Below are 19,377 nucleotides of genomic sequence, written 5' to 3' on the forward strand. Positions count from 1 at the left end.
TGACATTTAGAACTTTTGTCGATAAAACGAAATTTAAAGCGTTTTATTGTGCATATGAAGATCACTTTTCCTTTCTTTTTTGCGGTGTATTTTTAAAAGGTGTTTTGAATACTTCACGCCTTCCCCCACTCCCTCTTTTTTTCATGTAGAGGAAATTTATCTCTTTCCTTTTATAGATGAGTGGAGTCCGTAGTCAGAAAATCGGATCGAATAAGCAATACGACTTGTACTCTCGATCAGAATTTTAAGTTATCACGAACCGAACTCGTGATTAAGATTTCATGCTTACATGGATATCACGAATCCGCCGGGTTAGTCATAACATCTTGCTCATGTATGAGAAATTATGTGATAAAAGTTTTTTTTATAAAAAGCGTAATTGAATTACTATTTAAGGGCAATGTTCAGGTTAATTTGGATTCTATTAGACCGGCTCTAAATGATGTTCGCATGCATTACGTTTCGCAGCTGCTCATAATAGAGCTGATATGAATTGTGCTGCGCAAAACATGAATAAAAATAGCTTCTTATGGTGTTTTATTCTATCTCTAACTAATGCTTTCCATAGAGAAAAAAAGACGACTAATAATGAAATGCAAATTTATCAGTTTGGTGTTTCTTTATCGAAAATTCATCAGTAAAGTATTCTTATTAATAAAATAGTGTAAAATCTTTCGTTGCTAAGAAAAAAAAAACAGAAGAAAACCCCTCCTTATTTTAATGATTCAATTAGTTTTCGGACAAAAAAAAAATCTTTAAAAACTATTCGATTAGGATGATTCGTTGGACACTTAACTACACGGACATAAATTTGCTATTCCAATTTCTTCTATTCACCTATTTAAAACTAGTTGCAGGGGTTCCCAAAGTGGGCGCCGCGAAGAGTCCACGGTATCAATACATATCCATAAAAAGATGGACTAGGGTGACGTGAGAAAGTTCTATTCTTCAAAGGGTGCTGCAAATCGGAAAAAGTTTGGGTACCCCTGAGTTAGAGGATAAAATCACACGTAAGATTTTAGATTGCTGTACATTAAAAAATAATTTAAAAAAACATTCCATCAGGTTGTAAATCATACTATTATGTTTTTTTCAGGAGGAATTGCAATCACTTTGCTTAGAGTAGGTCTGAAACGTTGTGTTTTTGTTATTCATGTGGTATCGTTCTTTTGCGGTGAAGTTATTAATAAGGTTTTTAGAATTCAGTATAGTGCTTCTTAGCATTCTTGGAGTTCGTTGGAAGAATCAAAAACATCGAGCTCATAGGAAACGATCAGTGCAGTAAACACGTTGTCGCGAGTTTTCGATTGAAATTAATTTCTAACTAAACAAACAATGATACTTACCGAAAAAAATCTTGTTTTTCCGACGGTGGACTGTGGCATTCCATGCTAATCTTGTTTTCAACTGTTTTGAAGTGGACTCGTCCAAGGGCGGGCGCCAACAATGTTGAGGTGGGCATTACACCACTCTGAATATCCTTAAAACTCGGTCATCGCCATTTCTTTCCATTTGAAATTTCTCTTAAGTGATATTCCGTCCTATTTATTTCACGTTTCAAGATGCACACCATTTCATTCGTTCCGTAGAAAAAAGAATGTCATTAATATCTTGCAAGCATGTTGTAATTTGAAATGAACGATCGTTTAGAATTTTTTTTGCCAGTAATAGTTGCGAAAATACCTTTGAATAAAGTTTAATGCATTTATATAATTCATACTCTGCGTTGTATCGGCAGATTCTTCTACGATAGTGAAATTCTAAAATAAATAATAACAATGGTAATAATAACAATAATGGGATAACCGCGCCCTTTATGGGTTACATCTTCTTAGTAGTGCCACATTAAAACGTTTTTCAAGATTAAGATTGATTTATGATTTATGAACAGAAAATCACGTTGACCAATAAATAAAACAACTTTTTGTTCCTCTTTTTTTTTTTTTTTTAGAGAAGTAGGGGGAGGAGCACAGTGTATGCTTTTAGTATTTGATGATATATTATAATGTGTTTAAAAATAGCGTTCCCCTTTTATAGTTCAGATTCTTCCATTCTGCTAATTTAGTAACTTATAATTAAAAACTGCGTTTAGTTGAGTCATTAGAATTTGAATTTACTATTGCAAAAAAAAAAAAAAAATAATTGTGAATAATAATTATTTTGTGTGTCCTGGATTCTTTTCGGTTATTGTTATCAGTCATTGTTATCAAATTGTATTTGTCCCAAAGCGATCACATTAAGCGGCGCCTACTGTAGTAAGATATAGTAACTATACTTGCATTAGGTTTTAGAAAGATACCAACTAGTGTCTAGTCCATGAAACTATGAATATTTAATAGGTAATTGGATGAGAAGTAAACTTCCCACAGCTTAGAAAGGATTAAAGAAATTTTGTTTTTTATGTTTGGCAATGTTATGTAGGGGAGGGTGGTCCAAAGAGATTAGGTTTTCGAAGAACGCTCGAAAATTGTTGTTTTTGGCTTTTTATCGAAACAATTTCGGTTTTATTTCCTAGCAGGGTTCTTGAACTTCAAAATAAAAAGTGATTCGTGCGTTATATCAAGCCCAATATTTATTTATTATCAAATATTACAGACACTTGAAAAACCCGCTTTGCTCTACCAGGGGGCCCAAAGCGGGTAAGCTTGACTAATTGTGATTTGGTACACTTGTCAATCAAATACGAAGTTATAAATGATTAAAATAATTGACTAGCTACCTGCCATTATAAAAAAATTATATATGTATATATAAAGTTGTACTTATCCAATTTAAAGTCAGCACATTTATTTATAATCCATAAATAAATCACTGATAAAATTAATAGACTAATTAATTGTCATCCCAAAAAAATAACTTTTTAAAGTTATACTTATCCATTTGAAAGAGAAAATCTAAGTCAGAAATTATAAATAAATGCATGATTAAATCCTACACCCGCTTTGCCCAAAAGCACGTTTTTTATTTCAATAATTATAACCTTAAATTTAAAAAAGAAACAAACGAAATGACTATTGTAGTTTGTAGGTGGATGGTGCGAGAATAACGTAATCTTATTGACAGTAAAAAAAAGGCTGGTCTTCGACTAATCACAAGTTAAAAAACTTCCTTTTTTTTAAAATGTATCTTTTTTTTTTTGAGCAATCACGATTGCTTATTGTTCTCATTTGACAGTCTTTGATGTTCCGTGCCTTTTTCAACCACCACCGTCACCTGCAGGCGCGGCTCCGTCCTCCGGTAGCCGCTCCTGGTCGGTGGCGTCCATGTCCTAGACACACGCGCGCTCATACGCACTCACACACATACACATACGCCAACGTGCATACACACAGGTCTACGCACACACAAAAGCCTACACATACACACGTCTCCGTTCAACAGGAGGGAAGACTTGGAGGGACAGGAGCCGTGTCTAGAAACAAGTGAGTAGAGTAGTAACCAATGAGGAGGGTCCTGTCGCAACTCGTGATTGCGAAAAACATAATTTGAATTCAAAATTTAAGAAATCAAATTTTTTTTTTTAATTTTAGGCCTGGTTGCGCCATGCAGCTTCACTGGGACTGATAATAACTGGGGGGGGGGGGGTGTTCGACTAAACACGACATACGTTTTCATCGCCGCTTACACACCATGGGGGAGGGGGGGGGGTCATATGAAGTCCTACCCGCTTTGGGCTACCCTCCATCAAACAATAATGTTTATGCAAATTTTGCTTGTGAATTCTGTGTTTTGTTTGAGATACGTTGGCACGTTTGATTTAGTTTTCAGTTATTTTAAATTTTACTTAATTTTTAAAATCTCTTTTTTTGCAGACAATTTTATGTAATGTCATTTTTATTCTAAAGCTTTGAAAATACAGCATAACTTTGAAGCCTAAAATTGCCTATTTTCTCCCTGCAAAGTTTTGAATTTAAGAAAATTTCATTCCAACATGACCATTGTTTTTTCATTGTCAAATCTTATAAGAAAATGCACCGATAATTATTCCTACACGATTTTATAATGTAAATCAACTATATAGCTCAAAGTTATTTTCGAGATATAATACCATTTTCGATGGAAAACCTTTACGATCAGCTTTAGTCACGACAATTTTTTCTCTATCCATTTTTACTTCTGTCTCTAGACCAGAAGGAAAAACTGCAATTCTAAATTTTCAAATCATATGTTGTAAAATAGATTGTTACCTTCTTGCTCATTTTTCACTTCAATTACACAACTGAATTGCCTGGAGGCATTCGCATGCGTTAAAGACTATTACTTTCATTGTTAGAAAGAAAAAAAGAAAATATCCCTGAGAACTTTCGCCGCTAACTATCTTGTCGGATGCGGGGCATTTTAACTATGGGCTACTTCATATGCGAGCAGCGTATTCTATGCTTTTGGTAATTTGTTTAGAGGATTGCTTCTGGTTCTTCATATCTGGTGGTGGTCCCTTTCAGAATCATTCACACGAATTTCTTTTATGACCCGTGACTGGAACTGGTTTCTGCTCTTGAAGGAGATGACCCGGCGGATGGACTGCTAATAGCTTCTTAACACGCTTATTCATTTCAGTGTTATTGCAATAGTTTTTATTTATCTGATGTAAATATTTTTCAAGAACGCGCCACGTTAGATACGATGCAAAGACAAGGAGAAGCTTGCTTCTAGGGAACAGGATTAGAATGAACACGCCCGCACCCCTAAGGACATTTGGCTCAAGCCATACTTGTCAATCTTTACATGCACTAGCGCAGCCAGAAATGCCTTCTGAAGGGTTTTTTTTTAATGACAAATACGAGTTTTTTTTTTATAGGTTTTTTTTTTTTTTTAACAAGAAATGCCTTTTTAAAGGGATTTTTTAATCAAAAATCCTTCTGAAGGTTTTTTTTTTTAAATCAAAACAGCCCTTTCATATGCATAAACTACTGTATTAGAATTTGCATATATGTTAAAACCAATGGCTCTGGGGAGTGTTTTCCCCCTAAAACTCCCCCTTCGCTGCATCACTGTTCACAAGTATACATTCTTATTTTTTTGTAAGCACTGCTGCAAACCTCCAACTCCCCTCTCCAATCGTTTATGAATTTTTAGCCAAAAAACCGTGGCTTCGAAAATCAAATTCCCACGAGGTTGAAAGGCCACCTGAAAAGGTATTCTGAAATTTATCGCAAGCTAAAGAGGGATTCTCACATGTTTACTTATGTCCGTTCAATTTTTTTGAAGCCTAACAATTGCAGCCCTCGTCAACTTTGTAGGGATATGTTTCCCCAATAGGCTTCGTTTTGTAAGTGTGAAATTGACCAACTAAATTTAAAAAAAAGATTAAAAATGTGTTATTTTGAAACATTTGCTTAGTTGAAATCATACTGCATACTCTTGAAGCGAAAAGTATAAGATTTAACTTACTCAAAGTAAAGAGAAAAATGAAATAGAAAGTATTTTTCAACAACACTCTTTTGAGATTTTACTGTATATTGCATTTTTATTGTAAGAAATGTATAATAAAGTAATTATGTTTAAAGAGTTATAAAAAGGTGTCAGAAAATTAAACCACGGACCGCCGTTGGTTGTACTTGGGCTTACTTAGCAGCGTGCGTAATGACGAGATCAGGTTCTTTGTAGCCTTCAGAATGCTAGTTTAATTTTGACTCAACTATACTGCCGTGGGCAGGTAAACGGCTGTATCTGCAGTAGGGATGCACCGATTAATCGGTCATAATCGGCCAAATTTTGCCGATTAATCGGCGGAAAAATATAACGTAATTTGCAACAAAAATTATTTTAGAATTGGCTAGTTCCATGCTTGACTTACTGTACTAGCGAGGTAACCTAAATCTTTAACTGACCATGAAAACACTATTACAGTGAAATTCCATTACAACGAACTCCAAGGGGCAGATGAAATTTTCTGTTGTAACGGATTGTTCGCTGTAACGGAATCGTCTTAAAACTTTCTTTATTTCTATAAATGTGTTAACTTTGCAAATCTCCACTCTAACATAATTAAATATGCAATATTTAACGTTACTAACGATCTAAAATGTAATTAAACATTATTTATTCTGAAAAAACAATGAAAAAAATATTGAACACTGACCCTTTTGTTCATTGGTTGTCTTCACAAAAAGTGTTATTTTCTTCTGTACGAGATTTTTTCCCAGAGGACATCATAAAAGATTCTAATTTATGACACTTCATTGACCACTAGAAAAGACATTGTCATTTGTTGTCATACGTCAGCTTACGTTTCAGCCTGAACGGAATTCCACCTTGAATGGCTCTATTTCGAAAGTACAAACGGAGTTTTCACGTAACGACTTGTAAAAGTCGTTTTTTAATTTCCGAAAACAGCAATAAGTAAAAAATATTCAAACTGGCATTGAGAAAAACATTTCGTTGTAACGAATTTTTGAAAAAATCATTTCGCTAAAACGAGATTTTTTTATGCATTATCTAACAGGTTTTAAAACGGGACCACACATTTTGTTCGTTGTAACGAATATTTTGTTATATCGGTATTCGTTGTAACGGTAACTGTATGATAAAAAATTGAGTTTTACCAGTTGTTTATCGCGATTGATTTTTGATTTATGTATCCTAGGCATTAAATTTCAAATTTCATTGCATATTTTGTGTACATCGATAAAGCTTAGTTGTGACTCACACTACACGAAAAGGAAGTGATACATTGTAATAAGTGCAAAAACTCCTGTTTTTTCCTCTGCTGAGTAAAAAAAAAAAAAATTAGGTGGTTGTTACTTGTTATGATAGTACTTTAATTTTATATTGCTACTAGATTAATGAAATGTATAATTAGTTAAAAACATGACATTTTATATGTGACTCGCCTAATTATTTTTATTGACAATAAACATACATACAAAAAATACACAAAAAAAAACCAATTGTTCTTAATTTTACATAAATATTAAAGTTGAATCTATTATGTATAACAGCGGTTCCCAACCGGTGGCTCGCAAGAGGTTTTTCAGAAGTTGGCGGAAAAAATATTGTAATGGCGGAGCCTGTTTATAATGAAGTCTCATGTTTGGGCGGTTTCAAGCACGTGTTACTCCTTTTTTATTCATTTTGGTTCCTCACTTTCGATACTTTTAACATAAAAATATTTGCATATTTGTTGTCATATTTTACATTTAAAGAATTTAGCCTGTCATTGCAAAGCGCCGGTTTTAGCGCTTTAATTGAGAATGATAGGTCTGAAGTCACGCTGAAAAAGTTCTACTTGAGAATACTATGTCCAAAAATGAAAGAATTTGAAAGCTTTTGATCGGAAAAGTTGATTAAACTTGCTGAAAACATTACATAAAGCATATGCGAGCGTCTCAAATATTTTGAAGTTTAGTTTCTTTAGAAGAAGCTCCTGTACCCACGGACGGTTGTACCTACGCACGTTGATCGGGAAATTCCGGGTATCGTCAAGAGACATGGGCGCCCATATGCAAAATTTTAAGGGGGATGGGGGAGCTCAGATATTTTCCCCACAGAAACTTGGTTCAGTACAGATTAGAGTTATTAAATTTGATATTTTTAATATCTTATTCACTATAGGCTGGAGAAGAAATGTTTTCACATTTTTGCAAAGGAAAAAGTACTAAAAGCAAGGAGGTTCTAATTTTAAAGAGGGGCTTGAGCCTCCACTTGCCCCTCTATATGGGCGCTTTTGTCAAGAGAGATCCTAATTGGGGTTCAACGTGTGTCACAGCCCTCTCTAGTGCCTCAGGAAGTTTCAACGCCATCAAACGAAAATTCACGATTCTATCACATTTTTTCGGTTTTAGTAGGATCTAAGTAAAAAAAAAACATGATAAATTTCTTGTTTTGTTTTCGTTCGTCATGGACTGTATTATTCATTTTTGTTGTAGATATCATGATTCCCTCTATTTTGAAGTTTTTGTTTCTGATTTTTAATGTTGTAAAACTGTGGTCTTGTCGATGTGACTGGCTTGCAAAACCAAAATGGCTTACCTTTGTACCCAAGGACACATAATCATGTGTACCCACGGACGGCAATTTTTAGTCTCCTTTGGTCAAACCCGAGTCTTCTTACATTGTGAAGTACCTCAAAACGGTGAATTGTCATCAACGTCCGAAATTTGCTTTCAACAATGTTGATGAATTTGAAGTAGAGCTTGAAGATAAGCGTTGAAGTAACCCCCACCTGTTGTAGGATCTACGGACCGTCAATCCCACCTGTTTTCATTTGAAGTCAACTTTTCTAGAGTTTTGTTGGTTTAATCTAAATTGAGTTTTTTGTAATGGGTTCATTTTGGTTGAAGTTTTCAATTTGCATATTATTTGAAGTTCCTATTCCTATTCAGAGTCACAACTGACTACAACTGTATTTATGTCGAGGACTGCATACTAAGTGCCTTGCCTCCATTATTTTCATACACCGATAGATGGCAGCACCATCACCGGATCGAACAGTTAACGAGAATTTAGAACTAGTCCAGGAGCTAATAGCTACCTAATACTAGCGCCCCCAGAGGTATCGTTTCATTTGGAGGACATTGAGACCACGAGCATATTTAACGTCGCCCGGTCCCCTTTAATGACGTCGGTGGGTCTTCGACCATCGAGGTTCGAACCCAGGACCCTCCGGCCCCGAAACAGACACTCTACCGATCGGGCTACCACGGCCCTTATTTGAAGTTATTATGTAGGTACATAGAGAGCCATACTATCATGAATCTAGTTATTTATTTATTTTTTTTGTTTAAAAACATATTAATGATTCATAGCATCATTAACTCTATTAAGAGCAAAAACTTTTCTAAACAGTTCACTGATGTTAAAAACTAAGGAAATTTAAAAAAAAGGGAAAAAACCTTTGATTAATTTTCAAAGTTTAATTTCTGTTGGATATTTTATTTAATGTTATATTCAATGGATGTTTGAAGTATTTCATTATAAAATGGCTTTTGAAAATGTATTGAGATAACTAAGTTCCTCAGACCTATTTATATATTATTTTTTTATATGTCCATGGGTACAAAGGCAACTGTCCGCGGGGTGAACGGGATGTTGCACCCACGGACAAAAATATGGTTTTTAAGAAATTTTTTTTGAAGTTGAAACTTTGGAGATTTTTACCTGACAAAAATTGCCAAATTAGATGATAATTTGTAAATCCTGCCAGAAATTTTTTTCCGATCGATTATCCATTCCCAGAGACCAGCAAAAATTGAAGAGTAAATTTTGTCCGTAAGTGCAGAAGCTTCCTCTACCATTTGAGTCCGACGAAGAGTTATTGTTCTTCCCGTGTGTTGAGTCAAAAATGCGTAGAAGTAAGATCGCGCTGTTTGTTGCTATAATATTCACACAACATAAACTACAATTTTTTTCAAGCTTTATTGTCGAAAAAGAGAAAGAATGGCTAGCAACCCGAAAATACCACAGGAAGTATGGAAAATTAATTACTTTAGAAAATTTTCGTGGGTGAATGTTTGACAGTGTGAGGTTTACGCAGTAAAAATAAAATCAACGGAATTTAACCATGCAACTTAATTTGCGCTGTATTTAAACAAGGAATTTTATGAATTTGTGTAAAAAATTTCAATTGTAGTAAGTGAGATTAAAACATTTGTTTTGATAAAAATCACCTTTTGTGTAAAAATTAGAGTAAATGCATATATTGAAAAATAGACCTTCTATTGTTTTTCAATACATATACGCATTTTACTCCGCACTTATAGCGTAATTACAAGAAAATTCTTCAGCAATCAAACGATTAATATGCGCAGTATGTCCTTTTGAAACAGCTAGGCTCGTAGTTCTTTTTAAAAAGACATAAACCTAGGGATCTTTCTCATTTTACTGGAAGAAAAAAAATCATTTAGTTAATCTGAGACAGATCCCTAAACTGAATTTTAAAGATAACTCTTTAGTTGACTTCTGATTTAGTGATGGAGATAAATATACCCTTGTGCCAGAAAAATTTCAGCCAAACTTTGAGTTCTTTGTTCCATGAATATTCTATTAAAAATTTTTTTTCAAAGTAGATTGAAGTCAAACACTGAATAATCACTGTGTTTATTTTTTAGTGAATTTGTTTTGTATTCATGTTTTTGCGATCATTTTAGTGCATAGCAATATTTCTAATTCTATATTTTGCAATTGTGTTTTTGTTCTTATTATAAAGTATGGAGCAGCGCATCAAAGTAAAAAAAAAAAAAAAAAGAAAGAAAGAAAAAATCTCCCAAATTTTATTGTGTGTGTGTGTGCTCACGTTTTCTTTTCTTTTTTTTTTTGCTTGGTTCTTATTACCTAGTGCTCAAGGGGTTCGCCAACTTCCTTCGGAGTTTGAAATGGGTTCGCAAGGGGGAAAAGATTGGGAACCACTGATTATTTTTAGAAAAAATGATTCGAAAGATAAATCTAGTTCTGTATTATGTTGTACTTTGGCATTGAATTAGTTAACTGCAGCATGAAATTGTACAGAGTTAAGGGGGTCACAGTACCTCAAAAATGATCAAACGATCAAAAAAAAAAAAATTATTGCTTATTTCAAAACTACAAATTATTCCAAACACAGGAAAAAGTTTCATCGCTTTAGTTCAAATATTTAAAAATTTATGAGTAGTTTTAGGTCATGCTCGCTATGTGTTCTTAGGCAAAAGAAAAATTTTAAATTGCGTTTTCTCGGTGATCTTTTTTTTTTTTTTTTTTTTTTTGTGTTTTCATGTCATAAGAATCCCTAAGGATTTTTTTCTATTAAAGAAACAGCTTTAAAGTAATACTTTTTGCAGTCAGGATAATATATTTAACAAAACTGTGCATTGGATAAGCATTTTATAAATTACTCAAATGTTTAGAGCATGTTATACCTTTAAAAACAAATTTAAAAAAAATTACGATTTTTTGCATAATTAATCAAATAAAATGTTAAAATACATATATAAACAAATGAATGCACAGATTTTTAGAGATGAATATTGTGATTGCGTAGAAAAAATCTTTTTTCAAATAAGTGCAAAAACAAAAAAGCCTTAGGGGTTTTAAAAATTGAAATTTTTCCTTTTTTTTTTTTTTTTGAATTTTTCAAAAATGTGGGCAATATTTTAAGATTTTGAAAATAAATTATTGGTTGCGAAATGAGTGTATGTTATGGTATAAAAGAAAAACACAATATTCATAAATTAAAAAAAATATTCAAAAGGTACGGTGACCCATTAAAAAAAAGTTTAGAAAATGCGTGAAATTGAATGAAATATTAAAGAATAATCCTCACAGCTAATGAAAAATCATTAAATAAAAACTAAAAACCCGACTGCGTAAAAACCAAAAAAACTAAAAAGAAAAATGTATAAATCCAGTAGTTTAGAATGTTATTAAGTACTACTGAATAACTGCACCGTTGAAATAGTTTTATAACCGTACACAGATAAGGCAAATCATAAATTCAAAAGCAGAATAGAAGGATAGACAGTTGGGGCCTTCAGGAAGGATCAACAGTTGTGTACTTTACTATTATTATTTTTCCACAAGCTGTTGGTTGAAGTAATATTATTTTTTTGACTTAATTATTTTTATCTTGAATGAATATGCTCATATATAAAATGTTGCATTCATGAGTCGATACTTTTCCCCTTTAGGATAGTGCTTTTAGATAACCTTATATTTTTTTTTTATAATGAATTAAAAACTTAGATTAAAAAGCTACTAATAATTTTTAAAAAAAAGTTTAAAATGCTCTTATATTTGCCTGCTGACCACAAGCTGCCACAATATTTTCAATTTTTTATGTCTAGTTAACATTGTGTGATTTCATTAACATTAATATGAAAATTGGCTGAAAGAAATTGCATGAAATTTTGAAATTATTTTTGGAAAATATGGAAAGAGGAAGAAAATCCTCTCTCAGAAATAAACTGTAACTATTTCTGAAGTAAAAAAATGAAGAAAAGAAAAAAGTGACTAAAATTGGTAGCATTAAAAATAATCATTATGACCAGCAATCGGCCAGAGTCGATTAAACGGTAGATTATCAACAGCCGATTAATCGGTAATCGGCCAATTTGCTTATCGGTGCAACCTAATCTGCAGCAATGAGTTTTCAAAATATTTGAAAAAAAAAAAGCATTTTGGGTTCAACAACACTAACAATAGGTAAATGTTGGAATTGGATGCTTTTCGGCTTTTTTTTTCAGCGGAAACCAAATAAACAAGCTAGCGTACAACGATGATGACAAAAATTCAAACAAACAAAAAATTTAAAAAATGCAGCAAATGCCCTTTACCTGCCCACGGCAGAACAGTTGTTGTAATTTTCACAGAATTAACTCACTTCGACCCTCTAAATGCAATTGGAGTAACTGAATATGCCACCAAGTGCGCGTCTTTAAGCATAATATTCAATTACTGACATGTGAATAACTTTTGGCATGATTTCATGCGTTTAATACGGATGACGAAGGTGGAAAATGAAAATTAGTATGGATGAATTATAATACAATATATCCAACATATTTCAAAATAAAGTTTGAAATATGTTGGAATAGGCACTCTAGAAAAACCCTTTTAAGTAGTTCTTAGGGCTAGATGATTTTTCAAAGTTTGAGTACCAACAGTGGTCTACGATTTTTGTTGATGAACTATGGCAGTGTTGCCCAACTTACGGAACATGTGCCACAATCGTCCAGCGAAGCTGACCCGTGTGGCCCGTTATTTTGTTCTATGTTGCAAATCGGAAACTAAGGTTAGCTGCAATCCGAAATTTGGAGCCAAATATTCAGAAATTGGTTTCTGGAAAGCAGATGCAAACTTCACATTAATAAAATAAGCCTCAAGTAATGATAGCAATTCTTGGTTTTTGATCTCTCGTTTTCATGCTTTCGGAAAATATTTCAAAATTGTAAAATCATTTCAATATGATGTACGTCCTTTCAACTAAAAAAAGATTGAGCACCACTGAACTAGGGTACCATCAAAGGTAATCTACATGGTATCTTCAGGTACATCATATTTATAAAATAAGCCTCAAGTAATGGTAACAATTTTTGGTTTTTGATTTCTCATTTTCATATGCTTCCCCATACATTTTTTGGAAAATAGTTCAAAATTTTAAAATCATTTCGATATGAAGCACGGCCTTCAAGTAAAAAAAGGTTGGGCAGCACTGAACTATGGCACCATCAAAGGTAATCTACCGTTCCAACTAAAAGTCCCGAGGCGTTTTGTAACAAACAAAACGCTTAACGTACACATATTGATGGCAAAATCTTCATTATTTTGGCTCTTGTTCGTCGGTCGAATGTGCGAAATTCACACCTCTATCGGATCAGCGAGATGAGGTGTTTATGCCTTTTCCCTCAACCTGTTCTTGCATTTAGGATAATCGAGGCAGGTATCATTTATCTTCCGAATCCGCAACCGGTTATCGCGGAGTGTCCCGATCCGGATCACGAATCTCATTCTTGCGATGTTTCCTTTCTCGGTATTTTTTGTTTTTGTTCTACAGGACACACGTGTGTAGTTTCTTTTGCGAAATTACCGCAGATTCGTAAACGTAGGCCGCTCTGAACGAGTCATGTTAATTTTGATCTGCCAGTAATGAAATGACTTGGGGAGTAGAGGGAAAAAAATGTTGTTGTATTTTGCTTTTTTTTTTTTTTGTTACAGCTTTAAAATTGTGATCTGGCTTCACGAGCTAGTTATCAATAATGATTAATTTACTAAGCAGTCAGATGTTGCTTATTATTACCATTCTATCATGGTTAACTCTCGGACGTTCCACTCATTCATTGTTCACCGATTCAGAAAATTGGAATGCTCATATTTCGTCTAGGATAGTCTGAAAACGGTAAAGCAGGGGCTGGTATCCGTCACGACTCATTTCCGCTCATAGCAACATGAATTTCAGTAATTCTAGTTCTTGAGGATTGATAGCTGCCATTTCTGGGCATTCTTCCATCTACAAACGTTTGACAAGACGACTTCTGGTAAATTGGCCAAAAAGCCTTGTGACTTATTGTACAAATGTACATCCATAGAAGTCATAAGGCTTTACTCAGTCAGCTACAACTTAAATGTATGGGATTCAGTGCTATCCAGGCAGCACCACAAGGAGGCCTCGCACGTTTTGGTTTCAAAGACAAGAGTCGAACCAGGAGTGTATTATTTTGGAGGGCAGAAATTCTCAATTGCCAAATGGAACTCCAAATTTTATAGAATGATAAAATAATGATATGTACACATTACATTTAAAGAAAAGGAACAATCGGTCATCTAAAGATTGCAATTATGTCTCCAAATTAACCGAATCGTTAGACAAAATTTGCTGAATGAGGAACTTTTTGGTAAATTACAGTGACCTCTCAAAAAAATAGTAGCAATTATAGCATGACCATATTCACAAACACTATAAGCTGAGGCGCTGAGATTAACTATGTAACGAGAAAAAAAATGGCAGCTATTTCAGCAACACTATTTCACAAACATTTTGAGCTGAGAGTAACTGCATAAAAATTTGCGGAATGTAGGATAAAATTTGTATTTAATTTGCACGTATTTTTCTAATGTTTGTGAACGGGATTGCACTTTATAAACGAAGTAAGATTATCTTATAATCAATCTCTTCTTACCTGGATCTCCATGTTAACTGAACCTTTTTTTTCTTCCCATAAGTTTCGTTTTCCTCCTCGTTCTACAATGTCTTTTCTTTGAAAGTTTAACTTTCGACAAAAAAAAAAAAAAAAGATTTCTTAAAAACTTCTTGCTTTTTTAGTACGCATGAGATCAGATTTATGGTTATGCAAATATTGCTTTCTATTTTTACGGACTAACAATATATTTAAATTGTAAATCACGAAAATAAGAGCTAGAATTCATTCTATCTCATAATATCTCTTCACAGCCCTCTACTTTCCCGCTTTAAAAGGATTTTCTTTAAAGCAGCTTTACATCGATTCCAATTAGACCAGTTAAGGGTAAACTTCTGTAGTTAAAATACGTATCTGTAGATCGTAAAATGAAGCCCTTCTAAATCCGAAACGAATGTTCCTTTCGTAAACATTTTTTTTTGACAAACTCACAGATGAATGTTTTGAACAGAAGAATGATTTGAAGAATTTAGATTTTTCATTGACGTACATTTTAAAATCCGCTTACTTTAAATTTGAATTATAAATACTTGTTACCGCACTATTTATCCCTTTTCAACCATGCATTCATTCATACTAAAGATCTTTTTATGCGTTGCATATCACTTCATCTGTTTAACTTCGTTTGTTGTATAATACAGGATCGAAAGTCACTCTTAGATCCTTTGCATATTCAATATTTTTTTCATGAAAATATATCCCTTCAACAAGGTGAAAAATATTGCCTTTTGAAATAATCGTGTTTTATTTCATGAAATATGTATTATGCTTCCAGACTCTTCTCTATCCTGTTCTTACGAATAATGGAATGCTTTTCTGTTTAAAATATGTTTAGATACTGATAACAGCATGCTTTTTATATAATCGTACAGAGGATTTTTTTTTCTGAATGTCATGGCGCAAATTTGTAGCCTTGGCAATTTTTTTCAAAAATTTTTTCGTGTTTTTTTTTAATTATTTTTTTTAGCACATTGCTGTTTTAAAATACTTCATACATGCATGCGTAAAAATTCGTACTAACTTCTTGTAACTTTTGTAAAATTTATAAAAATTCGAAAACTAGAAATATTTAGAATAAAGTTAATTGGTTTTTTGATTTTATTGGCGCAAGAGCCTTGATGGTTATACTGCGTTGGTTATGCTGCGCCAAACGATTGTCAAGTTGTAGAAAAGAAAAAGAAGTGCCGAAAGAGTTTACGGAGAAAAGGACAAAAAACTTCTAAAATTTTGAAAAGCATTGCTGAAAGAAACACATAACAAAGTTTTAAATTTTGATTGGTTTGATTGGGCTATACTGTGCCAAACTATTTTTGTGTGGAAAGAAGAGCCAAAAAAGTGATTGTTATTAAGAAGCAAATGACATAAACAATTTCTTTAGAATAAGGTAGTTTGAAGATAAAAGTATGCTGTAACTTCTGTTCTATGTTTGAGTTGTTTTATAATCCGACCGGGGTTGTAAACACATGAAATAGAATATATAGAGCACACGCACAACTACACTGCTCTAAAAAGATGGTTTTACTGTAAGTTAACGTATTGCAAATACTTAAGCTGGGGTTAAAATCTGCATGTGAATTTGTGCTTTTAATGTCTAATGCATTTCCGTGTGCATTGTATTTTATCAAAGGGGGAATTTGAGGAGCAATCCAACAAAAGTTATGAGTTAAATGGAAAAAAAAAAATACTTTGCATAAAAGATGGAAGCCGGTTGGTGCCGTGACGGTAAGGCCCTGGCCTTCTACGCCTTGGACCCGGGTTGTGGATTGCCTGAGGTGGCCAGTCGACGGAATTTCGAGATGCAGAAAATCATCAGTGCCCATGTCGTATGATTATGCGGCATGTAAAAGATCCTCTGAGTATTCGCCCTTGGCAAAATTAAATTCCTTGTGCGATTTCGCATTAAAGAGAGCCCAGGTGCCTCCATCTGGTGCTAACTAGGTGTCAAAAACTACTTGTATCATGCAGCAGCGCCTTAATGATGGCACATGAAAGACTGATGCGTTGTCGAGGAGCGCACTAGGTCTGGTTATGGCCAAATGGCCTCTTACACAGCCCCCCTGGAAACAAAAAGAAAAAAAAAGAAAGGAAAAGAAAGAAGCTATTTCAAGTCTTTGAAAATTTCCTTCTTCACTTTAGCTAAACAGCTGCAAGAATGCCAAAAAAAAGTGAGGGTAGGAATTCATTTTTCTTATAGCTGCACTAGTTTTCTTTTTGCTTCGTATTTGACGATATTAGAGGCATTTTTGCAATTTTCTTCTTTAAACTAGAAAACCACCCGTCAAGGTATGACGGGTGAAAATTGCTTCTACATTGAACAAAGCCATTGGCAGTTTGGTGATATTTTGATACTTGAAATTGTAACCCTGACTCCAGTGGAATAACCCTAAACTCCAGCAAGTAGCGTTCATTGTTGACCATTTTTTCGTTTCTTCATTCCCCTGAAATGACACAGTCTTGCCAGTAAAACAATTAAGTTACCGGATCCAGTTCAGCATTGTCACAATAAAGCCTTTCCCTGCATGTTAAACATTACCATTACATATTATCAAATTATTATGCCGTGGCGCAAGTTTCATTGTTGAAACACAAGGGTTATTCGATCATCGGCCATTATTTATGTAAAAATTTTCCCTGAGCACTGATCCTCGGCTCTCTAGCATTGATGACGCACGGTGGAAGAGTCAAAAACATCGAATTCGTAAAAAATGGTTGACGGCACATTTAATGTGATAAGGAAATCAATACTTCCACAATGTTAACTTTTGGTGCGAGTCTTCAATAGATATTTACTAGGGTTTCTTCTAGCGGTCGAAATTTGACCATATTCATTGCTGAATATTTGAGAAAACTTATATGAATTTTCCTGTTTCTAACATTTTTATTTTTACTCTTATGCAATCGCTTACTGTACATCTGGGAACGTATAATTTTTACATGTACTCACTATACCAAACAGTGATAATTTATTACAATTTTGCTTTCTGTATGTGGCAAAGCTTAGCTTATTAAGGCCTTTGCGCCAACATACCCCCAATAGAACCGAACTTTTCGCATGTTAATCTTTATACATAAATGGCTACTTCTGTGTGTGTATGTATGTCCGGGGTAATCTTCAAAACTACTGAACCACTTTTTCACCATAGATAGCTACATTATCAGGGAGCAACTTAGGCTATAATTTATTCCTAAAAAACTTGGTTTAAAAACGTTATGATGGAATACAGTAAAATTCTTATTGTGAACAAACAACAACGCTTCATGTTATTTCGTAATGTTTGATTGTAGCAACCCGTGCTCATTTTGTTTTCTACCAGTTTTGTCGTTGCCTCGTCCGAGGTCGAGCGCTAACAAACCTGATCTGCACTATGCAAGATCAGTCTAATACTTTAAGTATTAAATTAAAGCAAATTAGCAATGGTATGTTAATTTTATGAATGAAAAAATAATGCAATTCAGAAATAACATCATTTTAAACTTTTACCTTTTCGTTACCATTTGGACATACTTATGCCTCGAGAGAAATTTCAAATGACTCATAGAATTGGTATGGCTAAAAATAACTTTCCACTCATTCATATTCAATAATTTCCAATAATCATTTCTGTACTATTGGAACAGTATCACCAGAACTATCATTTAGGTGATCAGTTATCATTGAAAAATTAATTCCTTACATATGAGTAGACGTAGCTTTTGTTCTTTTAAGACAAAATTTGAGTTGAGTTTTACACCCTCCCCCAAACCCCGCATAATAATTCGAAATTTACGGGCCAGTGTCCTACTAAAAGTTTTCAATAAGTCTCAAATATCTTACTAATCTTTTCATCTCATCCATTTCCTAGTTATTCATTATTTTTACTTTTTCTGTTATTATCCATATTTGTTGTAATTTATGCACAAATGCTTCTTTTTTTCTTATTTGAAAAATAATTTTACTTTAAGGCATAAATGAATAATTCAATGTGGTCCAGTATAATTTCATACCTATACATGCCCGCCATTTGGATCAGAATGGGGCAGCCGGCCGCACTGACTTTAAGAAACTTTATATTTTCATATACGTTGGCTTGGTTTGTGTTGTTTTTCTACATTATATGAATTTAATATTATACACCTTTTGTCCTCCCTCCCCCCTGCTTGGAAAATTTGAGATCTTTGTTCTGTACGTGCTGGTCCGAGGGACCAGTAGGCTTATCTTTCGGACAAACTTTCAAAATTTTTTGTTAATTTTGTTTTTTTTTAGTATTTGTAACTTTTAACTAACTTGATTTAGGATTTCTAACACTGCTAGACGGTACTGTATCCAGGGTCGTGCACAGGAATTTTGGAGCCCGGCACAAATGACTTTTACGAGCCACCCTCCATATTGTTTACCTCTACGTTGGTTACATTTATTTCACCTCTCATTTTTTAAAATTTCGGGCCCCCTTCTGGCTCTGGCCCGGGCCAACAGGCGTCTCTTCTCCCCCCTTGCGCACGCCCCTGACTATATCAACTACAGATGTAGAAATTTGGATGAAAAAAATTTAATCAATGTTTCGTTAAAATAAAAATGGAACTTAAAAAAAAAATTCAAAACAGTCACAATAAATGCTAACAAAGACTTAACAAACTGATTCAGTTCAGACTTTGCTCCAATTTACTAAAAGTAAAATAATAAAAAATATTGAACAGCGGAACATTAAAATTACATTCTAAAAATTGTTTGAATACCTATTTCTCTCTAGAAGATTTCATTTTTGAAGTAATACTTCTTATTATGCAGCTACTG

Source organism: Uloborus diversus, chromosome 1, assembly GCF_026930045.1.
Source record: "Uloborus diversus isolate 005 chromosome 1, Udiv.v.3.1, whole genome shotgun sequence".
Classification (NCBI taxonomy): domain Eukaryota; kingdom Metazoa; phylum Arthropoda; class Arachnida; order Araneae; family Uloboridae; genus Uloborus; species Uloborus diversus.